General features: G+C 42.9%; 2 pseudogenes; one reads left to right on the top strand and one right to left on the bottom strand.

The window, feature by feature from the left end:
- The first annotated feature begins 14,180 nt into the window (after positions 1 to 14,180).
- LOC122703089 lies at positions 14,181 to 15,360 on the top strand (annotated as a pseudogene).
- Positions 15,361 to 21,891: 6,531 nt separating this feature from the next.
- LOC122703026 lies at positions 21,892 to 22,825 on the bottom strand (annotated as a pseudogene).
- Positions 22,826 to 23,330: the final 505 nt, after the last annotated feature.

The following is a 23,330-nucleotide window of genomic DNA, read 5'->3' as shown; positions in this document are numbered from 1 at the left end:
GGGTTTAGAGTTCCTTGTGAGGAATGATGACAGAAACAATGCAGGAAATTGGGGTCCAAGCTGAGGGTCCCTGGCTGGGTCTACTGTCTTGTGGTCCAAAAAGTCCTTGTCTCTCTTTAGCTGACTGGGGACTGCTTCCATCATTTCTCTCTGGTCCTGCTGAATTAAGAGAATGCCACCCTTGCCTGCTCCCCCAGCCGCTCTAAAGTGGAAGGACCCTTTGGGTGCTTGGAGTGGGCATGGCATAGCTGTGTCTTGTCCTTGCAGGGCCTGTATCTATTTCCTCTCTTCTTCTAATGCTTTGACTTTGCTGAGAATCCTTCGCTCTGTGTTAATTTCAGTCTGGTGGCTCCATCCAGGGTCCCTTCCTGGCCAAGAGGTGGGCCTGTGAATCCATCCTGGTCAGTGAAACACCCTCTTTTTATACACCAGCCCCTGTGTAAAGTTGCATGGAGACTGAGAAGACTGGGCTTTTCCCCCACAGCTGGGCTCTCTCTCTTCTCTCTTTCTCTCTCTCTCTGTTTTTGGCTGTGGCCGATCGTCATGTGGGATCTTAGTTCCCTGACCAGGGATTGAACCAGCGCCCCATGCATCTCCGCATTGAGAGCATGGAGTTTTAATCACTGGATTGCCCCAGAAGTCCCCACAGCTGGGCTCTGAAAACACTGTCCATTTGTTCTTGCTTTCAACATCTCCAGGGAAGCCTGGATTGATAACCTTCTCAAAACCTTAGCTGTTCCTTCCATTCTGGGGGGCTGGTCCATGAATTCCTCTGTCACTTAAATTGGTCAGAGTTGGGAGTCTGCTGCTTATAACCAAACACGAATAGCTGCTGACAGATGCAGTAGGATGGCTCTGGAAGGAATTGAATCAGCAGAGACACAATCAGCCTAGAGATTTAGAAAAAGCAGCCTCGGGTAGGGTGGATGGCAGAGTAGAGCAGGAAGGACCGCAGCGAGGCAGAACGTACTGAGGCTGTGGCTGTGGTCCAGCCGAGACAGGATGGCCGCTGGGTGCCAGGTGAAGGGCTGTGGGGATGGGAGGATGGGATAGATCCTAGAGATAGTCTTTTTTGAATAAAGATTCTTAGATTAAGGGGACTTTGTTTTGTATGGACAACTGTGTGTGGAACTTTTGTAAATAGAAACTCTATCAAATGTACCAAGAAGACTTCTTAAGAATGAAGGATCTTTGCAACTCTGTTTACAATAACTAGGACACAGAAGCAACCTAGATGTCCATCAGCAGATGAACGGATAAGGAAGTTGTGGTACATGTACACAATGGAATATTACTCAGCTATGAAAAAAGAATGCATTTGAGTCAGTTCTAATGAGGTGGATGAAGCTGGAGCCTATTATATAGAGTGAAGTAAGTCAGAAAGAGAAACACCAATTCAGTATATTAACGCATGTATATGGAATTTAGAAAGACGGTAACGACGACCCTATATGCAAGGCAGCAAAAGAGACACAGATGTAAAGAACAGACTTTTGGGACTCTGTGGGAGAAGGTGAGGGTGGGATGATTTGAGAGAATAGCATTGAAACATGTATATTATCATATGTGAAATAGATGACCAGTGCAAATTTGATGCATGAAGCAGGACACTCAAAGCTAGTGCTCTGAAACAACCCAGAGGGATGGGGTAGGGAGGGAGATGGGAGGGGGGTTCAGGATGGGGGACACATGTGTACCTGTGGCTGATTCAAGTCGATGTATGGCAAAAACTGCCACAGTATGGTAAAGTAATTAGCCTCCACAGTTAAAATAAATCAATTAATTAAAAAAAAAAGAATAAAGGATCTTTAAATTTACACCCATGGCTGATTCATGTCAATGTATGGCAAAAACCACTACAATATTGTAAAGTAATTAGCCTCTGATTAAAATAAATTAAAAAAACCTTTTTTTTATATTGGAGTATAGCCAATTAATAATTTTGTGATAGGTTCAGGTAGACATTAAAGGGACTCAGCCATGCAAACACATATATCCATTCTCCCCCAAACTCGGCTCCCATCCAGGCTGCCACATAATATTGAGCAGAGTTCCTTGTGCTATACCAAAGGTCCTTGTTGGTTATCCATTTTAAATAGAGTGTGTACATGTTCGTCCCAAACTCTCTATCTTTTTTCCCTGTCCTTCCCCACTGGCAACCACAAGTTCACTCTCTAAAAGTGAATCTTCTGTTTTGTAAATAAGCTCATTTGTATCATTTCTTTTTAAATTCCACATATAAGGGATGTCATATGATATTTCTCCTAGGAGTTGTTGTTGTTTAGTTGCTAAATTGTGTCCAACTCTTGCGACTCTATGGACTGTAGCCCTCCAGGCGTCTCTGTCCAAGGCAAGAATACTGGAGTGGGTTGCCATTTCCTTCTTCAGGGGATCCTCTTGATCCAGGAGTTGAACCCATGTCGCCTGCATTGCTGGCGGATTCTTTACTGTTGAGCCATCAGGGAAGCCCTCCTAAGAGTGAAGGATCTTAATGTTCATAATTTGAGTGCTCATTCCTGGAATTTTGATTTGAAGGGTGTGGTGATTCATTTTCTGTGTCAGCTTGGCTGGACTACAGTTATTTAATCAAACACTAATCTGGGTGTGGCTGCCAAGGTATTTTGCAAGCTACTTAATACTGCAGTCAGTTGATTTTGAGAAAGGAGATGACTCCTGCTAATGTAGCTGGGCATCATCTAGTTTGAAAAGCCTTAAGAACAAAAGCTGATGCTTCCAAGAGAACATATGTGTATGTAACTGAATTGTATATATAACACATATATGTAATATATATGTAACAGAATCATTTTGCTGTATACCTGAAACTAATATAACATTTTAAATCCACTCTACTAAAAATAAAAAATAGTAGTAGAGTGGATTTAAAATTTTAAATTAGTTTCTGGTATACAACAAAGTGATTTAGTTACATATATATTACATATGTGTATTATATGTATATATTCTTTTCCAGATTCACTTCCATTATAGGTTAATACAAGACATTGAATATAATTCCCTGTGCTATACAGTAGGTCCTAAGTTGTTTACCTATTTTATATATAGTAGTGTGTATGGGTTAATCCCAAACTCCTAAATTCTGCTTCAAAACAACAATATCAACCCCTATCTGAGTCTCCTGCCTGCTGGCCTGCCCTATGGATTTTATTCTGCCCTTCTGGATTTTGAGCTTCCCAGGTGGCTCAGTCGTAAAGAATCTGCCTGCCAATGCAGGGGTCACAGGTGACAGGAGTTCGATCCCTGGGTGGGGAAGATACCCTAGAGGAGGAAATGGCAACCCACTCCAATATTCTTGCCTGGAGAATCCCATGGACAGAGGAGCCTGGTGGGCTACAGTCCATGGGGTCCCAAAGAGTCAGACATGCCTGAGTGACTGAGTGCGCTGTGGATGTTAGACTTTCCAACCCTGACAATGGTGGGAGCCAGTAAACCAAAACAAAGCCATTTGTATCTATATATATCTCTGTATTTATGTCTATATCATCTCTATTTATCTATCTCCCGCATATACACACACATACATATATATATTTATTTTTATATCTATATTATTTCTATATATCCATCTCCCCCATATACATACATACATATATAAATATATGTGCTATTGTGCTAAGAGCCCTGAGTGGATCACCCCCTGTAGCATTCAGGGTTCTCCAAAGAAGTAGAACAAATGGGTTCCTCTAGCCCATTTCAGCAGGAAGGAGTTGATTAAAGGACATTGTGTAGCTCATGGAAACAGCTGTTGGACCAGAGAACGAGACTCAGAGGAGTCACACCCAGGAACAGCAGCTACTGCCCGAGTGAAGATGCCTCTGCTGCTGCCGCGGGACACAGACATCTCCGACTGCACCTCTGCTGACTGGACCCCACCACTGCTGCCCCTGAAAGCTGGCTGCTGCTACCCACCCTTGCCAGAAAATGCATTCATTCTGCACAGTGCCTACTTGCTCACTTTTCTCTACTTCGAATTCAAGTCACTTTTACTTCACGTCTGATTGGTAGAGCCTAGCTCACAAACCTGCACTCTGGCTCCAAGAGGAGGTGGGAAAGTGAGTTTTTTGGCTTGAACATTGGGAAGGAGGGACCCATAATGTGGGATAGTCTCCATCCATGGGAGGGTGTTCAAAGAGGCTGGCAAGCAGAGATAGTCCACCTTGGTGGATCTGAGTTCTTAAGTTCTGTTTTGCCCCTGAGAACACTCCAAAGAACATCACAATGGCACCACTGTTGACCTGAACACAGCTCAACATTATTGCCAGCCAAGAACTTATCAAGTGAAATCATGGAAGTGCAGAAGATCAGAGATACAGCACACAGCATACAGAACACTACTGTGATACAGAATGTACCCTTTTGTGTCTGACATTTTTGCTCAGCATATCAGTTGACGTCAATGTTGTGTGGATCAGCCACCTGATATTATTTATTGCTATGCAAATGTTTAATGTATAGCACAGTCGACAATCTTTTCTGGTCAATTGTTCATAGACATTTTTGTTGTTTCTTCTTTTTTTTTTCTACTATTGTGAATAAAGCTTCCTCTAGGGCAGATTTTAACCCTTCAACAAGGACTCTCTTTTAAAAAGTCATCTTTTAAACTAAAAGAATAAAAAAAGAAAAAAAAATTTTAAAAATAAAGAAAAATAAACTAAAATAAAAATGTCTTATTTTCACAGACATAGAAAATGGACATGTGGACACAGGAGTGAAGGGGAGAGTGGGACAAACTGGGTTGACATACAGACACAACCTGGTGTAAAATGAATAGCCAGTGGGAAGATGCTCTATAGCACAGGGAGCTCAGCTTGATGCTCTGTGATGAACTAGAGGGGTGGGAGGGAGGATCAAGAGGGAGGGGATGTGTGTATACATACAGCTGATTCATTTTGCTGTACAACAGAAGCTAACACAACACTGTAAAGTGATTATACGCCACAAAAATAAATGAAAAGTCACCTTTCAAACACATTTATCATGGGGAATGGTTCTTGTTCTCTATTTAAAATCCCCTGCTATCCCTTCTTTTGCTTTGTGACCTGATGGAAAGACTAAATGGATTCAGTGTGACATGCGCCATTGGAGAAGTGGAAAGGGAATAAGTATTTATTAAGAGCCTACTCTGTGGCATGTACTTGACCTGTCAATTTCATTAACTCTTACCAACAGCCTGTGAGTAGATTTTCCTGTTTCATAAAGGTGAAACTAAGATGCAGAAAAATCAGGTTAGCTGTCCAGAGTGGTACAGCTACAAAGTTGTGGGAGTGCGATTCCAATGTGCAGTCAATTTTCACCACAGGCCCTAAGGCTCAAGACCTTCAGAACCAAAGACTCAGCAGGGATGGGCGTGGGGTGAGGATGAAGGGTGGAGGGTGCGGTGATGCGGTGGGCGCGGTGATGCGGTGGGCATTGGTGATGGTGATATATTTCCAGATGATTCTGTTAATGAGCCGCAGATGGAGACCGCGCACCCTACTGGGCTGCCTCTTGGTCATTCATTTCCTCTTTAGATGACACGTTTTTTTCGTTCCTCTCCTTGTGACTCACTTTTTCCAGGCCTGCTATCCTCTTTCTGATCTGTGACTTGCACTCTGCCCAACATGATAATGTTCGCTGAAAAGCTGTCCCCACAAACCTCCCATCTGCTGCTAAGTTCCCCTCCCCGCCTCCCTTCTGGCCACTTTGGGTGAAGCTCCGATGCAGAGTCCCCCCTTTCCTCACCCAGGGATACTCAAGTGCCTGCTCTTGTCTTAGTTCTCAGTTCTCGTCTCTGTAGGAGGGACTCAGGACAGATCCTGGTTTCTACCTCCTACCCACTCACCCTATGAGGTAGAGAGGTGGGAGGGATAGCAGGGCTTTTCTTGTTTTTTAACATAAAGTTGACCACTTTAACTGTTCTAAAGTATATTATTGAGTGGCATTTGGTGCGTTCACTATGGTGCAGTATTCAGTTCCAGAACATTTTTATCATTCCGAAAGGAAACCCTGCACCCACTGAGTAGTCTCTCCATTTCCTACTCTTCCCGCTACCCCCCAGCTGTTCATCTGCTCCCTGTTTGACAGTGTTGCACTGTGCTAATCTCATCACACACGATATCTTATTAATTATCATGAAAACAGCTCTGTGAAATTAGGGTTCTTCCTTGTATTTCCAGATTAGATGACTGAAGCTCAGAAAAGAGAGATTTCTGTGAGGTCATAAAGCCTGTAAATGGCAGAACCAGGAAAAGAAGTCATGGCCAAGTGCTGTGTCCAGACTGTGCTCACTGATGACCCAGATCTAAGAGGCTTTTCCTGTGATGAGCACGGCATACGTCTGAGTGGCGCCTAAGCTCCATATTCTTTCCATTCTGAAGGTCAGTGGTCACAAAAAAAATGCAGTTAGCACATGTTCAAATGATTTAGGCTTTTGGAATTTTCCAGGATCTGGGATGCTGGCTTGAGGGAAGTAGCTTGGTGGCAAGATCCCAGATAATGTGACCCAAGATACTGTCGGTTGCCTTTTCAAATCTTGGGACCGCACGCAAGGCAGCAGAATAAGAAGAAATCGAGTGACTCCAAATGTGCCCCAGGCTGAGGAGGGGTCCCTTGAAGGGGAAGACTCTAATGAGTCCCAGATGCCTAGGTCTTGTGTGTTGGTCATCTGGACTCTCTCTTCAAGAGCTTGAGCTCCTGGTTCCCAGACCATGTAGACTGACTTCCCTTGTGGTTCCAGAAATAGCAGAAGAAATTGCAATCTCCTTTTGCACAGAGATTTAATAGAAAAGTTATCATTGATATGTCATCAACATTTTCTTGGGAAATGTTGCTATAAGGCTATTGCTATTAAGGCTAATAGAAAACCTCCTTGCTATTAAGGCTAATCCTTTCTGGACACTTCATCCTACATCCTACCAAACAGATTAAAAATGCATCCATATGCCACAGATAATATAATTTCCATATGCATAGTCTACATGTATTTTGAGGTGGATTTTAGTTGACTTGTTGTTCATAATGAGTCGATAAGCTGTGTCCAACTCTTTGCCACCCCAACGGTGCACCGGCACCTTTGTAAATGATTAAGCCACTCTATTTGTGTGGGTCTATTTCTGGACTCTGCTATGTTTCACTGATCCGTTTATCCTTATGACAAGACCACACTGACTTTTAGCTTTATAGTAGGTTTTTTTTTTTTTTTCATTTGGGATATAATTGCTTTATGGGCTTCCCAGGTGGTGCAGTGGTAAAGAATCCACCTGCCAATGCAGGACACGAGGGTTCGATCCCTGGGTTGAAAAGATCCCCTGGAGAAGGAAACGGCAACCCACTCCAGTATTCTTGCCTGAAAAATTCCATGGACAGAGGAAACTGGCAGACTATAGTCCATGGCATTGCAAAAAGTGGGACGTGATTGAGAGACTGAGCTAAAGCATGATAATTGCTTTATAATGTTGCATTAGTTTCTACTGAATAATGAAGTGAATCAGCTATATTTACGTATACATCCCCTTCTTCTTCGACCTCCTTCCTAACCTCCCATCCCACCCATGTAGGTCACCACAGAGCGCTGAGCTGAGCTCCCTGTGCTATACAGCGGGGTTCCACTAGCTGGCTATTTTACACATGGCAGGGTGCACACATCAGTGTAAGTCTTAAAACTGTTCACTGCAATTCTCCAACTTTGCTTTCCTCTTTAAGATTAGCTTATTAGTTATATATTTTAAACTATTTTCTTAGTGCTTACCTTAGACATTACAACATATAGCATTTACTTATTAAAGTCCCGTATGTATGTATATTTTTTACCATGTCCTGGTTAATGCAAGAACGCTAGGATATTTGAACTCTATTTCCTTTCCTCTTGCCTTTTATGCTATAGTGGTAATATATTTTAATTCAAAATGTATTTTAAACTTCATAAGACACTCTTACTTTTGGTTAAACAGGCAATATTCACTTTTAATGAATATTAATTCATTAATATTCATTTACCTGTATTTTTGCTCTTTACGAGGTGCTTCATTTCTTTCTGCATTTTGTGCTTCCCTCTGGGGTCATTTTCCTTCACCCTTTAGTGTGTCCTTTTCAGAGACTTCTAGTAATATAAGATTAGGCTTTTTTTTTTCACCAATTACTCACTCTCTTCTGAATACTCAGTAGCTACACCCTCAATTGCTTTAAACGGGAGAGTCTCTCGAATTTTTGTTTTGACTATTCACATTTGTATTTGTATTTACAAGTACATCAACATCAGATAGTACCACTTTAGTTGTTTCAGGTTGATATGAAATGAAGTCAGATTTTGTAAACTATGTGATTTGGTCCTATACTAGGTGCGTGGTACATAATGTAATTTCTTGGTAGTTGGAATAAAGTGGTGGGAGAAGTGAGTCATCCCACAGCATACAATAAGATGTTATGCTCAATATGCCATTGAAGAGTCACTTCATGTTATGAAATGTAATTTAGTTTCAGCAAAATGATATAATGCATAGCATTAAATTAATGCTGTTTTTCTGTTTATTATTTTGGTTTTATAATTGTATAAGTACTGTTAGCCTAAGACATTTATTTATACATAGCTCTACTATTATTTATGTTTAAGTAGCATTATAATATGGGCTTCCCTGATGGCTCAGTGGTAAAGAATCCACCTGCCAACGGAGGGGATGCAGGAGACTCAGGTTTGATCCCTGGGTCAGGAAGATCTCATGAAGAAGGAAATGGCAACCCACTCCAGTATTCTTGCTGGAAAATTCTAAGGACAGAGGAGCCTGGTGGGCTACAGCCCATGGAGTCAGACGTGACTTAGTGACTAAACAACATCAACAACAAATTCCTATAGGTTCTATTTTTTGTCTCCTATTCCCCCACCACAAACATCTCTACTGTTTTTTGTTTTCCTTTTCCCGTGAGTGTCACTACCAGTCTCTGTTCTGGTCCATCCACCAAGAACTTCTCTCTAGTTTATTCTTGCATAGCATCCCAGCATACCCAGATCAGTGTGGTACTTGCAGTGATAATCCAATACTAAAAGCACAATGGAGAGAGTTATTAATCCCATTTGGACCCAAGGATAAGAGGAATGCTCAGAGAAAGCTATAGAGGCGATGTCAGGCCTCAAGGGATGGTAACTAGGCATTAACTAAGTGGAAAGGGCTTCCCTGGTGGCTCAGATGATAAAGAATCCACCTGCAATGCGGGAGACCTGGGTTTGATCCCTGGGTTGGGAAGACCTCCTGGAGGAGGGCATGGCAACCTATTTCAGTATTCTTTCCTGGAGAATCCCCATGGACAGAGGTACCTGGCAAGCTACAGTCCATGAGGTCAAAAAGAGTCGGACATGACTGAGTGACTAAGCCCACACAACTAAGTGGAAAAGAGAGGCAAAGATAATACAATCCCATATGAAAACATGGAGTTGTGTAAAAAGACGTGTTTGGGGAATGCAGCATAGTCCAGAATTTGATATAGGATATTGATGGTGAATTGGGCTTCCCAGGTGATGCTAGGGGTAAAGAACCCACCTGCCAGTGCAGGAGATGCAAGAGATGGGGATTCAATCCCTGGGTTGGGAAGATCCCCTGGAGGAGAGCATAGCAACCCACTCCAGTATTCTTGTCTGGAGAATCCCATGGACAAAGGAGCCTGGAGGGCTATAGTCTGTGAGGTCATAAAGAGTCAGACATGACTGAAGCAACTTAGCACACACACACTTGGATGGTGAATACATAGCTGGCTTGCTGCAACCTCCTCCCATTCTATATCCATGGCAGACATAGCTAATCTATCACAGAGCATTTTCCTCACTGGGATTCAGCAGAGGCCTTGAACCATTCTCAAATTAACATTACTAGACAACTACTCTTAATTAAGTGGTGGTGGCATAAGAGGTGAAACCTATTTGTTGTTCTGGGAATGAGAAAATGAGATGTCATGAAGAGTAAATGAGGCTGGGGAGTTAGTTAGCCAAGAGCCAGGCTGGGAAATTGCTTTTGATGATGGAGCTGGTGATTATAATCTCTTGGGGAAAGAGAAAAGTTTCTGTGCTTCGAATGTGAAATATCAGAAAAGTTTCAGTGCTCTGGAAACTGTCTCTTTGCAGCCTGGTCTAGTCCATGACCTTGTTAACAAGGCTCGGGAGAAATTCTGTTTGAGAATTCCCCAGCTACCCTGCTTTGGTCCTAATTAGCCACTCAGGGAAGTTTGTGGTTTAATTAAGAAACATCTATAGCTAAAAGTTTGGCTTCTCCTAACTGAGCAGTGATTAGGAATTAAGCAGTGTCTCTCCACTGAAACGTAGTCTTTGGCCATCACCAATTCAAAACCATAGGGACAGAGGTCCTTTCTCAGGCTCATCTATCTGCCTCACTTCCCAATCAGATAAGCTGGGCCTATCTGGGTCTGCCCTGGAATTACACTTGGAACTGCGGCGCCAGGTTGGAGGATGGGTCTGGCATGGCTGTAGACATCCCTTGAAATTAATTTCCTTTGTGTTGAAGGAGACCTACAGTTATAAGACAGAATTGGTGAAAGCCCTGAGGCAGAAATGTGCCTGATGTGTGTGACGAATAATAAAAGGGCAAAAGGACTGGACTGAATGAGCAGGAAGAGGCAGGAGATGAGTCCAAACTGATCAGAGAACCAGTTCATGTAGGACCTTGTAGACCACTGTGAAGATTCTCGCTTTAGTGCTACATCAACTCTGTCAGTATTTTGTTGTCAATGCATTTTCATTTTACTTAAGAAACGTTTCTCTAGCCCAAGGCCTAAAATATGACTATTTTTATTTTCTACAATGTTTTATTTTTAATATGAAGTGTTATTACACATAAAGTACAATTTATATACAATAAAATTTATCCATGTTAACTATTTTGTTGATGAGTTTTGACAATTGTATTCTGTTTTGTAGCAATTACAATCAAGACAGAGAACATTTTCAGCACCCTGGACATTTCTCTTGCCCCTCTGTAGTAATTTTTCTTCTCCCACTCCCAGCTCCAGGCAAACACTGATCTGATTTCCTGTCTCCCCTACCTCCAGAAAAAATGTCATACAAATAGGATCATACAGTATGAAGCTTTTTAGTTTGTTTATTTAGCTTCTTTCACTTTGCATAATGCTTTTGAGTTTCATCCAAGTTGTTGTATCATCATAGTTCTTTCCTTTTTAGTTCAGTATCATTTCCTGTGTAGATATACCATTATTTGTTGATCCATTCATCAGTTCCTAGACTGTCTTAAATTTTGGCTAGTATGAATAAAGATGCTACAAAACATTGGTATACATTTCTTTGTGTAAGCACATTTTTCATTTCTTTTGGAGTACCTAGGAGTGGGTTTTCTGGGTTACATGGTAGGGGTATGTTAAACCTTTTAAGAAACTGTCAAATCATTTAAATCAACTGTTCCATTTTGCAATGAATGAGATTTCCAGATGCTTAGGACTTGGTATCATCAGTCTTTAAAATTTTAGCCATTTTATGGATTAAAGATCTAAATGAAAGACCAGAAACTATAAAACTCCTAGAGGAGAACATAGGCAAAACACTCTCTGACATAAATCACAGCAAGATCCTCTATGACCCACCTCCCAAAATATTGGAAATAAAAGCAAAAATAAACAAATGGGACCTAATTAAACTTAAAAGCTTTTGCACAACAAAAGAAACTATAAGCAAGGTGAAAAGACAGCCCTCAGAATGGGAGAAAATAATAGCAAATGAAGCAACAGACAAAGGATTAATCTCAAAAATATACAATCAACTCCTGAAGCTCAATTCCAGAAAAATAAATGAACCAATCAAAAAATGGGCCAAAGAACTAAACAGACATTTCTCCAAAGAAGACATACAGATGGCTAACAAACACATGAGAAGATGCTCCACATCACTCATTATCAGAGAAATGCAAATCAAAACCACAATGAGGTACCATTACATGCCAGTCAGGATGGCTGCTATCCAAAAGTCGACAAGCAATAAATGCTGGAGAGGGTGTGGAGAACAGGGAACCCTCTTACACTGTTGGTGGGAATGCAAATTAGTACAGCCACTATGGAGAACAGGGTGGAGATTTCTTTAAAAACTGGAAATAGAACTGCCATATGACCCAGCAATCCCACTCCTGGGCATACACACCGAGCAAACTAGATCTGAAAGAGACACATGCACCCCAATGTTCATCGCAGCACTGTTTATAATAGCCAGAACATGGAAGCAACCTAGATGCCCATCAGCAGACGAATGGATAAGGAAGCTGTGGTACATATACACAATGGAATATTACTCAGCCATTAAAAAGAATTCATTTGAATCAGTTCTAATGAGATGGATGAAACTGGAGCCCATTATACAGAATGAAGCAAGCCAGAAAGATAAAGACCAATACAGTATACTAATGCATATATATGGAATTTAGAAAGATGGTAATGATAACCCAATATGCAAAATAGAAAAAGAGACACAGATGTACAGAACAGACTTTTGGACTCTGTGGGAGAAGGCGAGGGTGGGATGTTCAGAGAGAACAGCATTGAAACAAGTATACTATCAAGGGTGAAACAGACCACCAGCCCAGGTTGGATGCATGAGACTAGTGCTCAGGGCTGGTGCACTGGGAAGACCCAGAGGGATGGGATGGGGAGGGAGGTGGGAGGGGGGATTGGGATGGGGAACACATGTAAATCCATGGCTGATTCATGTCAATGTATGGCAAAAACCACTACAATACTGTAAAGTAATTAGCCTCCAACTAATAAAAATAAATGAAAAAAATTTTTTTAGCCATTTTAGTGGATGTGCAGTGACATCTCATTGTGGTTTTAATTTGCATTTCCCTAGTTACTATGAATGACTACGGATGACTATAATCCTAAAGGAAATTAGTCCTGAACATTCATTGGAAGGACTGATGCTGAAGCTGAAGCTCCAATACTTTGGCCACCTGATGCAAAGAACTGACTCATTGGGAAAAGACCCTGATACTGGGAAAGATTGAAGGTGGGAGGATAAGGGGATGATAGAGGATGAGATGATTGGACAGAGAAGCCTGGTGTGTTGCATGCAGTCCATGGGTTGCAAACAGTCAGACATGACTGAGTGACTGAGCTGAACTGAGTGATTAATGGGGGCTTCCCAGGTGACGATAGTGGTAAAGAGCCCACTTGCCAATGCAGGAGACATAAAGAGACTTGGGTTTGATCCCTGAGTCAGGAAGATCCCCTGGAGAAAGGAATGGCAACTCACTCCAGTATTCTTGCCTGGAGAATCCCTTGGATAGAGGAGCCTGGAAGGCTATAGTCCATGGGTTGTAAAGAGTCGGACACGACTGAAGTGACTTAGTTAGCATGCACGCAGTGACTAATGAAGTTGAACACCTTTTCATAAGCTTATCTGTTATCTATATGTCTTTTTGGGTTAACTGTCAAGATCTTTTGTCCATTGTTTTATTGAGTTATCCAGTGTTGAATTGAGTTGTCTTAACTTTGAGATTTCCATATCCTGGATATGAGTTCTTATCAGATGCCTGTGTTTATATTTTCTCCTTGTCTGTGCCTGTCCTCACATTCCCTAAAGAGTATCTTTCAAGTAGCAGAGGTTGTAAATTTTAGTGAAACTGATTTATCAGTTTTTTTCTATTATTTTTTGTGCTCTTTGTCTCTAATTGAAAAAAGTGTTGCGAATCCAAGTTTACAAACTCTTTTCTATGTTTTCTTCAAGAAGTTTTTTTTGTAGATTTAGCTCTTAAATTTAAGCTATGTCAAATTAATTTTTGTACAGTGGTATAAGGATTCAGCCTTTTTTTTTTTTTTGGCATATGGATATCCAATTGTTTCAGCAGCAACTGTTGGGAAAAAAAATTACACTTTCTCCCTGGAAGTGCTGTGACACTTTTGTCAAAAGTCAGTTGCCTATATAGATGTGGATCCATTTCTGAATTTTCTGTTCCATTGATCTATAAAACCAATAGCACACCGCTCAGGTTTGCGGTGCCTCCCCACGCTGCACCCGCCAAACTTGATGTGACTCTCACCACCACCCCGCCCCGCACCCCGGGAGCGCACCGCTCACCGTGCCCCCTCCCCACTTACTCTCCGGGCCAGCGCAGAGCTAGCCCTCAGCACCCCCTTCCCCTCGCCAACCCCAGCACCATGAGCAGCCTGAAGCCTGACGGTGCGGCACGGGCTCCGGTGACACCCTGGAGGAGGACGAGGTCAGGACGCTGTTGGTCAGTGGGTTCCCTGTGGATATTAAACCCAGACAACTCTACCTGCTCTTCAGGCCTTTCAAGGGGTATGAAGGGTCCTTGATCAAGCTCACATCAGGACAGCCTGTTGGTTTTGTGATCTTTGACTGTCGGGCAGGAGCAGCAGCTTCCAAGAACTGAAAGGTATTCGCTTTGATGCTGAAAACCCGCAGACTTTGAGGCTAGAGTTTGACATAAGCCAACATCAAGATGGCCAAGAACAAGCTAAAGTGAAAGTCGCTCAGTCGTGTCCGACTCTTTGCCACTCCATGGACTATACAGTCCATGGAATTCTCCAGGCCAGAATACTGGAGTGGGTAGCCGTTCCCTTTTCCAGGGGATCTTCCCAACCTAGGGATCAGACCCAGGTCTCCCGAATTGCAAGTGTATTCTTTACCAGTGGAACCACAAGGGAAGCCGATGAGCCAAAGGGAAGAACAAGTGAATGGTTACACCAAATTCTACCAAAGCCCACCCCACCCTTGGAGCACACTTCATCGCAGGGGACACCTATAACCCGATGGGGGCCCTCTGATCCCCACATCCCCAGAGGCCTGGGCCCCCTACCCTCTGTACACCGTGGAGCTGACCCCAGCCATCTCACATACTGCCGTTCACCTACCCAGCCGCCACCGCTGCTGCCGCCGCCCTGCATGCTCAGGTGCGCTGGTTCATTCAGTTCAGTCGCTCAGTTGTGTCCCACTCTTTGCGAACCCATGGACTTCAGCACGCCAGGCTTCCCTGTCCATCCCAACTCCTGGAGTTTCCTCAAACTCATGCCCATCGAGTCTGTGATGCCATCCAGCCATCTAATCCTCTGTCATCCCCTTCTTCTTTCATCTTCAATCTTTCCCAGCATCAGGGTCTTTTCCCTATGAGTCAGCTCTTCGCATCAGGTCACCAAAGTATTGGAGCTTCAGCTTCAGCATCAGTCCTTTCAATGAATATTCAGGACTGATTTCCTTTAGGATGGACTGGTTGGATCTCCTTGCAGTCCAAGGGACTCTCAAGAGTCTCCTCCAACACCACAGTTCAAAAGCACCAGGTGCGCTGGTACCCGTCCTCCGACACCATCCAACCAGGATGGAAATATCGGCACTTCTGTTAGCTCTTCAACCTTGTCACCAAGCTCGAGGCCGCCACCCCACAGGGGAGGAAGCCACCCTGAGCTCGCCCTGTGGAGCTGCTGCTGCTGCCGCCCTCCAAAGACGGAATTCTAAGCCTGACTCAGTGGCCTCTTTTTCTTCCTCTCTTCCTCCTCAGCCCTGTCCTGCCCCACAGCCTCTCTCCAAGGCCTCAGGGCTGGATTCAGGGGGCTTCTTGCTGGGAGGGCTCCTTGGGGACTGAACAAGGCCCAACCTCCCAAATCTGCTTCCGTAACCCCACCTCAAGACCCTGAGGCATTTAATTTTGAATGTTTTCTGGCATGAATTAAGACACTTAAAACTTGTGTGTATGTGAGTGCACAGTTTGTTTTCACATTGCTTCACCATGGCAACAAGACCTGGCCACTAAGGGCTCAGCATTCCGGGTCCCTCTCCCCACCCCTCTGCCCCACACCCACCTGGCTTCATTGAGGACCAAGCCCCGTAGCCAGTTCTGCTCGATGGCTGGCACTCTACCACCACCCACTCACTTCCAGGCTGAACAGGAAGGACCACCCAGCCAAGACAGAGCATTTTCCTGGTCATTTCAAATCAGGGGCCTCTGCTTCCTCCTCCTCAGATGGGCCAACAACTGTTAAGAAAATCCTTTCTTTGCTCATTTCACTTACCTCTCCCCGGTGCACCCTGGCACACCCCACCCCTGCCATGGCTCCTCAGTCTTTCCAAACTTTGAAATCAACCAAGAAAGTGAAAGTATTTTTGTACCCTGTGTCACAAAATATTTATGCAACATGAAAGAGGAGAGTGAAAAGGCTGGCTTAAAGCTCAACATTCAAAAAACTAAGATCATGGCATCTGGTCCCATCACTTCATGGCAAATAGATGGGGAAACAACGGAAACAGTGACAGACTTTATTTTTTGGGCTCCAAAATCACTGCAGATGGTGACTGCAGCTATGAAATTAAAAGATATTTGCTCCTTGCTATGACCAACCTAGACAGCATATTAAAAAGCAGAAACATTACTTTGCTGACAAAGGTCTGTCTAGTCAAAGCTATGGTTTTTCCAGTAGTCGTGTATGGATGTGAGAGCTGGACCATAAGGAAAGCTGAAAGCCGAAGAACTGATTATTTTGAACTGTGGTGCTGGAGAAGACTCTTGAGAGTCCCTTGGACTGCAAGGAGATCCAACCAGTCCATCCTAAAGGAAATCAGTCCTGAATATTCATTAGGAGGACTGATGCTGAAGCTGAAGCTCCAATACTTTGGTGACCTGATGCGAAGAACTGACTCATTGGAAAAAACCCTGATGCTGGGAAGGATTGAAGGCAGGAGGAGAAGGGGATGACAGAGGACGAGATGGTTGGATGACATCACCGACTCAATGGATGTGAGTTTGAGGCAGCTCCAGGAGTTGGTGATGGACAGGGAATTCTGGCAGTGCTGTAGTCCATGGGGTCACAAAGAGTCGGACATGACTATGACTGAATTGAACTGAACTGAACTGAAAGCTTCGTGTGTGCATACAATTAATTATTGAAGTGCTCTTGTCTGCCTTGTCAGGTAAGTTTAATGTTTTCTTTTGAGGCATGAAGAAGAAAAAGATTTCCGTTCTTCAGCAGTGAGCCTTAGCATCAGCCCTTAGTTTAAGAAAAGTGAAGAAAAAATTGTGCAATTTTTTGTTTTGTTTGCCGTTGGCTGCAGCTGTGGCTGTCTTGCCATTTTCAGACTTAGAAGACGAGGTGGCTGTTGTAATTGCTGATCCTGTGAGAATGTGAAACTAGATAATATATGAAACACAAAAGAAATCATCCAAAGTAAAAAAAAAACAAACAAAAACCAATAGCACACTGTCGATTTTTGTAGTTTAGTAAGTCTTGAAGCTAGGTAGTGTGAGTCTCCTCCTTATTTTTTTTCAAATTTATTTTGATTCTTCTAGGCTCTTTGGCATTTCCATATAAATTTTAGAATAAATTTTTTAATTTCTGTAAAGAAAACTGGTAGAATTAGAGTAACTTTTGGCTTTTAATATTTTTATCTTATTTTGATATCCCTTATGAGGAAGTAATGGAGAAGGCAATGGCACCCCACTCCAGTACTCTTGCCTGGAAAATCCCATGGACGGAGGAGCCAGGTAGGCTGCAATCCATGGGGTCGCTAAGAGTCGGACACAACTGAGCGACTTCCCTTTCACTTTTCACTTTCATGTATTGGAGAAAGAAATGGCAACCCACTCCAGTGTTCCCTGGAGAATCCCAGGGATGGGGGAGCCTGGTGGGCTTCTGTCTATGGGTTGCACAGTGTCGGACATGACTGAAACGACTTAGCAGCAGCAGCAGCATGAGGAAGTAAATTTTAAAAAACTATAGTTCTGCTACCCAGAGATGACCATTGTTTTTCCAGTTTGGTGGGTTTTCTTCTCTGACTTAAAAATTATTTATGTTTATAGTAGATCTACTCCTGAAGAGCTTAAGGCAGCTTGGAGGAACATATAAACTACAAGATGGGTAAACTGAAAATAAGGTTAGACAAGCACAAAAGAAGGAATAAACAAGGGTGGGGACATAAAATTGAGCCAGGAATGACTCTGAAAATGCAGATGGTAATGACCCTTGTTAGGGTGAGCCTTAGATTTGGCTCCAAGCCAAAGAATTCAGTCACAGAATTCACAACCAAAGAGAAAAAAATAAACAGTTGCTTAGATGAAATACTAACATCTGTGTTCTAAGAACAGACACAATGCATGAGCTTTCTTTTAATCAGCTTCAGTTAGAGGTTTTTGGAAATCACATTGGTGCATCAAAATTAATATCAGTAGTGGTCTGGAGACAAAAATCATGCTGTCTAGATGGCACTAATGGTAAAGACTCTACCTGCCAATGCAGAAGACACAAGAATTGTGGGTTCAATCCCTGAGTTGAGAAGACCCCTTGGAGTAGGAAATGACAAGTATTCTTGCCTGGAAAATCCCATGGATAGGGGAGCCTGCTGGGCTGCAGTCAATGGAGTTGCAAAGAGTTGGACATGACTAAGTGGCTGAGCACACAGACATTTATGTCTCCAGTGATCTGCGTTGACAATACACTGGCTATCAGATCCGTGAGAAAGTATGGCTGTTATACACGTCATTTGGGCAATCTTCTCCAGATAATTTTTCCTTTAGTTAAACTTTTGATAAACATCAAGTGTCAGTGAGCTCTAAATATTATTTCCTGGTTGGTGCTTCAGCTATGACTGGTTTTTATTATTAGTTGAATATAGATGAGTCTCATTTAGAGTTAGTGATCAAATAACACATTGTAGCGTTGAGAGCAGAGTATCGGGCCAGACAGATGTTTTAAATCCTAACCCCATAACTCTACTAACTGTGTAGACATAAGAGAGTTATGACATTTCATCAAATCTCAGGGGTCTAACATGTCTGAAAAGGTTACATGTTCTGTGATTACAACTACATGACATTCAGGAAAAGGCAAAGCTGTCGAGATAGTTGAAAAGATCAATGGCTGCCAGATGGTTTTTTAAAAAATAGTTTTATTTATTTATTTTTGGCTGTCCTGGGTCTTTGTTGCTTCATGAGAACCTTCTCTAGTTGTGGTGAGCGGAGGCTATTCTCACTGTGGTGGTTTCTCTTGTGCACATGCTCTAGGCCTGCGGGCTTCAGTAGTTGTGGCTCAGGGGCTTAGTTGCTCCAAGGCGTGTGGAATCTCCCCGGACCAGGGATTGAACTCGTGTTTCCTGCACTGGCAAGTGGATTCTACACCACTGCACCACCAGGGAAATCCCGGAGGGTTTCTTGTTTTTCCTGGTGGGAGGAAATGAATAGGTGAAATAGAGAGCATTTTTAAGGCAGTGAAACTAGCCTATTACATACCTCATAGAGCTCAAATTGCATCTCACTACACTGTATTCAATTTTAGTATTGAAAAATGAGGGCAATTGTTCTCCACGTGACTAAACCAAATTATACTCCTTTGTGCACTGTCATAGACTTTCACTGTTCCCTACACTCAACAATGTTCAGAATTGCCAGAAATATTTTTTTCTTATTCATCTGCTGTGTGTAAAATAATATCTCACCCTGGTTGTGAGTTTTCCTAATCACCCCTGAGGGTGAGCACAAACCATCTTTTTATAAACAATCTTTCTGAGTGATTATGTTTTCTTTCTTCTGAAAGAGTGGCAATGGCATGTAATTTGACTACTCTGATGAGCCTAAATGCCCATCTTTCTTCAGGGCATAATAGAGAGTGGTCTTCAGGTGTGTAACACTTAAAACAAGGGCCCCCAGGGAAGGTTGGGCAGAGAAGTAAAAAGTGGATCTAAGAGCAGAATCATAACGGAGTCAGTGGGTTTGGGAAGGCAAATGGGAGGACAGTAGAGATGTCCACTAGGGTGCTGACAGGCTACTTTTATACTGTAGCAGGAATTGATGGCACAATAGTAAAGAATTGATAGTAAAGAGTCTGCCTGCCAGTGAAGGAGATGCAAGATGAAGGTTCGATTCCTGAGTGGGGAAGATCCCTTGGAGGAGGAAATGACTACTCATTCCAATATTCTTGCCTGGAAGATTCCATGGACAGAGGAGCCTGGCGGGCTACAGTCCATGGGGTCAGACACGTTTGAGCAACTGATCGCACACGTACAGGGGCAATTAAAGTGGAGCTCTAGCTACTGAGTTCTGATACTTTCTATCTTCTGTGTCTCTCAGAGCCCCTTCTTTTGTCAGGTAGCTGTGGAAGTCCTGGTGTAGAGTTGTCATATGTAAATGCAGTTCCAGTACATGGTGTAGTGCCAGTTGCCTCAGATCATCTGAGAAGCTTATGAAAAATCCGTGAGCCTCTCCTCTGTAGATTCTTTTTTTAAAAAATTTGTTAATTAATTTTATTTTAGAAAATGTTTATCCGACTGCACTGGGTCTTAGTTGCAGCTTGCAGGATCTTTAATTGCAGCATATGGGATCTAGTTCCCTCACCTGGGATGGAACCCAGGCCCCCTGTATTGGGAGTCTTAGTCACTGGACCACCAGGGAATTCCCTCCTCTGTAGATTCTGATTCACCTAGTCTAGGATGGGACCTAGAAGGCCACATCTCCCCATTTCCCAAATTTTTCTGAATATTTTCCCAGGACTGGCCTCAGAGAATCAGGAGCTGACCCTTGTGCTTTTGCTGCTAGACTCTGATGTGGCCAGAAGTTTTTGCAGATGTCCCAATCTGGCCAGAAGGAAGGAAATACTGCTGTACCCTGCTCGATTTTGTCAGGCATGGGCACAGAGTCTTCCCCAGGTGGCCAGAGTACAGTAAAGAAAAGGCTGTATCTGTTGACAAACCTAGACACCATATTAAAAAGGAGACATAACTTTTCTGGCAAGGGTACATCTAGTCAGAGCTATGGTTTTTCTTTTAGTCAGGTACGGATGTGAGAGCTGGACCTTAAAGAAGGCTGAGCACCAAAGAATCTATGCTTTCAAACTGTGGTGCTGGAGAAGACTGTTGAGAGTCCTTTGGATTGCAAGGAGATCAAACCAGTCAATTCTAAAGGAAATCAGTCTTGAATAATCATTGGAAGGACTGATGCTAAAGCTGAAGCTCCAAAACTTTGGCCACCTGATGGGAAGAGCTGACTCATTGGAAAAGACCCTGATGCTGGGAAGGATTGAAGGCAGGAGGAGAAGGGGACAACAGAGGATGAGATGGTTGGATGGCATCACTGACTCAAAGAACATGAGTTTGAGCCAACTCTGGGAGATAGAGAAGGACAGGGAAGCCTGGCGTGTGTTAGTCCATGGGGTCACAAAGAGTCAGACCTGACTGAGAGACTGAGCAATAACAAAAGCCTATCGATAATATTTTATTGAAGAGTTGCACCATAGAAAGGGGAAGTACACCATAGAACCCTGTACTTCCAAGTACAACAACAGGCCTTAACTTCTAAGAAATCATCAGGCCAGCTGCTAACCTGTCTTCAAGTGGACAAAGACATTTCCTGTCCCTAGATGTGGAGGTCTTCTCAATGTCTACTACAGTCAGAACTCAAGTGCTTCTCAAGAGCCCTGAAAGGAGAAGGTTTTCCCCTTACCTGTTTCTAGGCTCCAGATCCTCATGTAATCTGTGCCATTCTGTGCCCATGACTGATTGAATAAGGAGATATTTGGTCAAGAGAAATTAATGCAGGATATTCATTTTCAGCTGCACTTGAAAGGAGTGAATGACAAAAGAGAATGGGAGGGGGAGATGAGGGCTGGGCATGAAGACTCTGGCCAATTGGGGGGCCCCAATAAGGTGGCTTTGATTGGTGGATATATATATATATGTATATATATATATATATGAATATATTGTATACTTATATAATTATACTATAAATAAATAAGACTGTAGATTCTAGTCTTGTCAGTCATCCATACCATTTCTAATGGACTCTTGGCTTAGGTGTGCTAACCTTCAGTAGCTCGATGTACACACCAGGAGTCATCAGAAGTGAGGGGCCTCAGGAGAAGACTCACCCCTGAGCATGCCCACAGGAGTGATGCCTAGGACATCCTCCTGCTCATCAGCTTCCTCAGACCCCTCTTCATATCTTTGTTCCTCAGGCTGTAGATAAAAAGGTTCAGCATGGAGGACAGAACTGTGTAGATGACTGTTGCTACTCAGTCCTTGATGCTGTAGGTGGACAGGGGTCGGAAATAAACATAAATAATGCTTCCATAAAAGAGGGTCACCATGGTGACATGGGAACCACAGGTCGAGAAAGCTTTATGTTTCCCGGCAGCTGAAGGGATCTTAAGAACAGCAATGAGGATTCGTAGATAAGAGATGATAACACATATGAAAGGGCTCACCAGGGTTATCAGTCCTTCAGTATTAATCACAATTTCATTGACAAGTGTGGAGGAGCAGGACAGTTTCAGTAGAGGGTTGATGTCGCAGAGGAAGTGGTGGATGACATTGGAGTCACAAAAGAGAAGACGATTTATCAGGAGAACCAGTAAGAGGGAGTGGAGGTGAGAGATGGAGCAGGAGAAGGTCACCAGCAAGGGCACAACGTCGGTGGCTCATGGTGGTAACATAGTGGAAGGGGTCACAGATGGCCACGTAGCGGTCAATAGCCATGGCTGCCAGGAGGTAACTCTCTGTGTTGGCAAAAGCCAGGAAGAAATACATCTGGGTCATACACTCAGCATAGGAGATGGACTTCTTCTTTGACAGAAAGTTCACCAGCATCTTGGGAACTATGGTGGTTGTGTAGCAAACATCAATAAAGGATAAAATGCTAAGGAAAAAATACATGGGTGTCTGGAGCTGAGTGTCAGAGCGGATGGCCAGGATGATAAGCACATTTCCCGCTATGGTGACTACGTACATGATGAAGAACAGGGCAAAGAGTGGCTTCTGGTCCTCAGGCCGGGAGGAGAGTCCTAGGAGGATGAACTCGGACACACTGCTGGTTTGGTTAACTCTCTCCATGGTCCTGCATAGGCCAATACATATATTCAAATATATAGTAAAAAATATATTTTAATTCAACAAATTTCAATTTATTCCTCTCTTTCCTAGGATTCCTATAAGAAGTCTATGATTTTGTCATCCTTTCCACAGTCCACAAAAGTAAGTTGAACAATAAAATTGAAACTGTGTTAAGTGCAAGGACATCAGAGAGTGAATTTCCTTTCAGAAAGAATCCCAGATAGACTTCAGCAATGCACAACTCTTATTTCCCCACAAATATTTATTAGATTTGCTGAAGTTCATCTCTCTACCATCCTTGCAAACAAAACAAAACAAATAAACAAAAAATTAAACAGTGAATCAGGTAAATAAGATAACTGCTGACATAGGCACACAGTGTCAATAGTCACCCTTTCAAAGCCAATATTTTAATTCAAACTTGGTTTGGGGAAAAAAAAAAAAAGCTGTATTATAGGGTTGGCCAAAATTTCATTTGGGTTTTTCCATAAGATGGTATGGAAAA

This window comes from Cervus elaphus, chromosome 11 (genome assembly GCF_910594005.1).
Source record: "Cervus elaphus chromosome 11, mCerEla1.1, whole genome shotgun sequence".
Taxonomy (NCBI): Eukaryota; Metazoa; Chordata; class Mammalia; order Artiodactyla; family Cervidae; genus Cervus; species Cervus elaphus.
The sequence above is the reverse complement of the archived record's forward strand: the minus strand, read 5'-3'. Positions and strand labels throughout refer to the sequence as shown.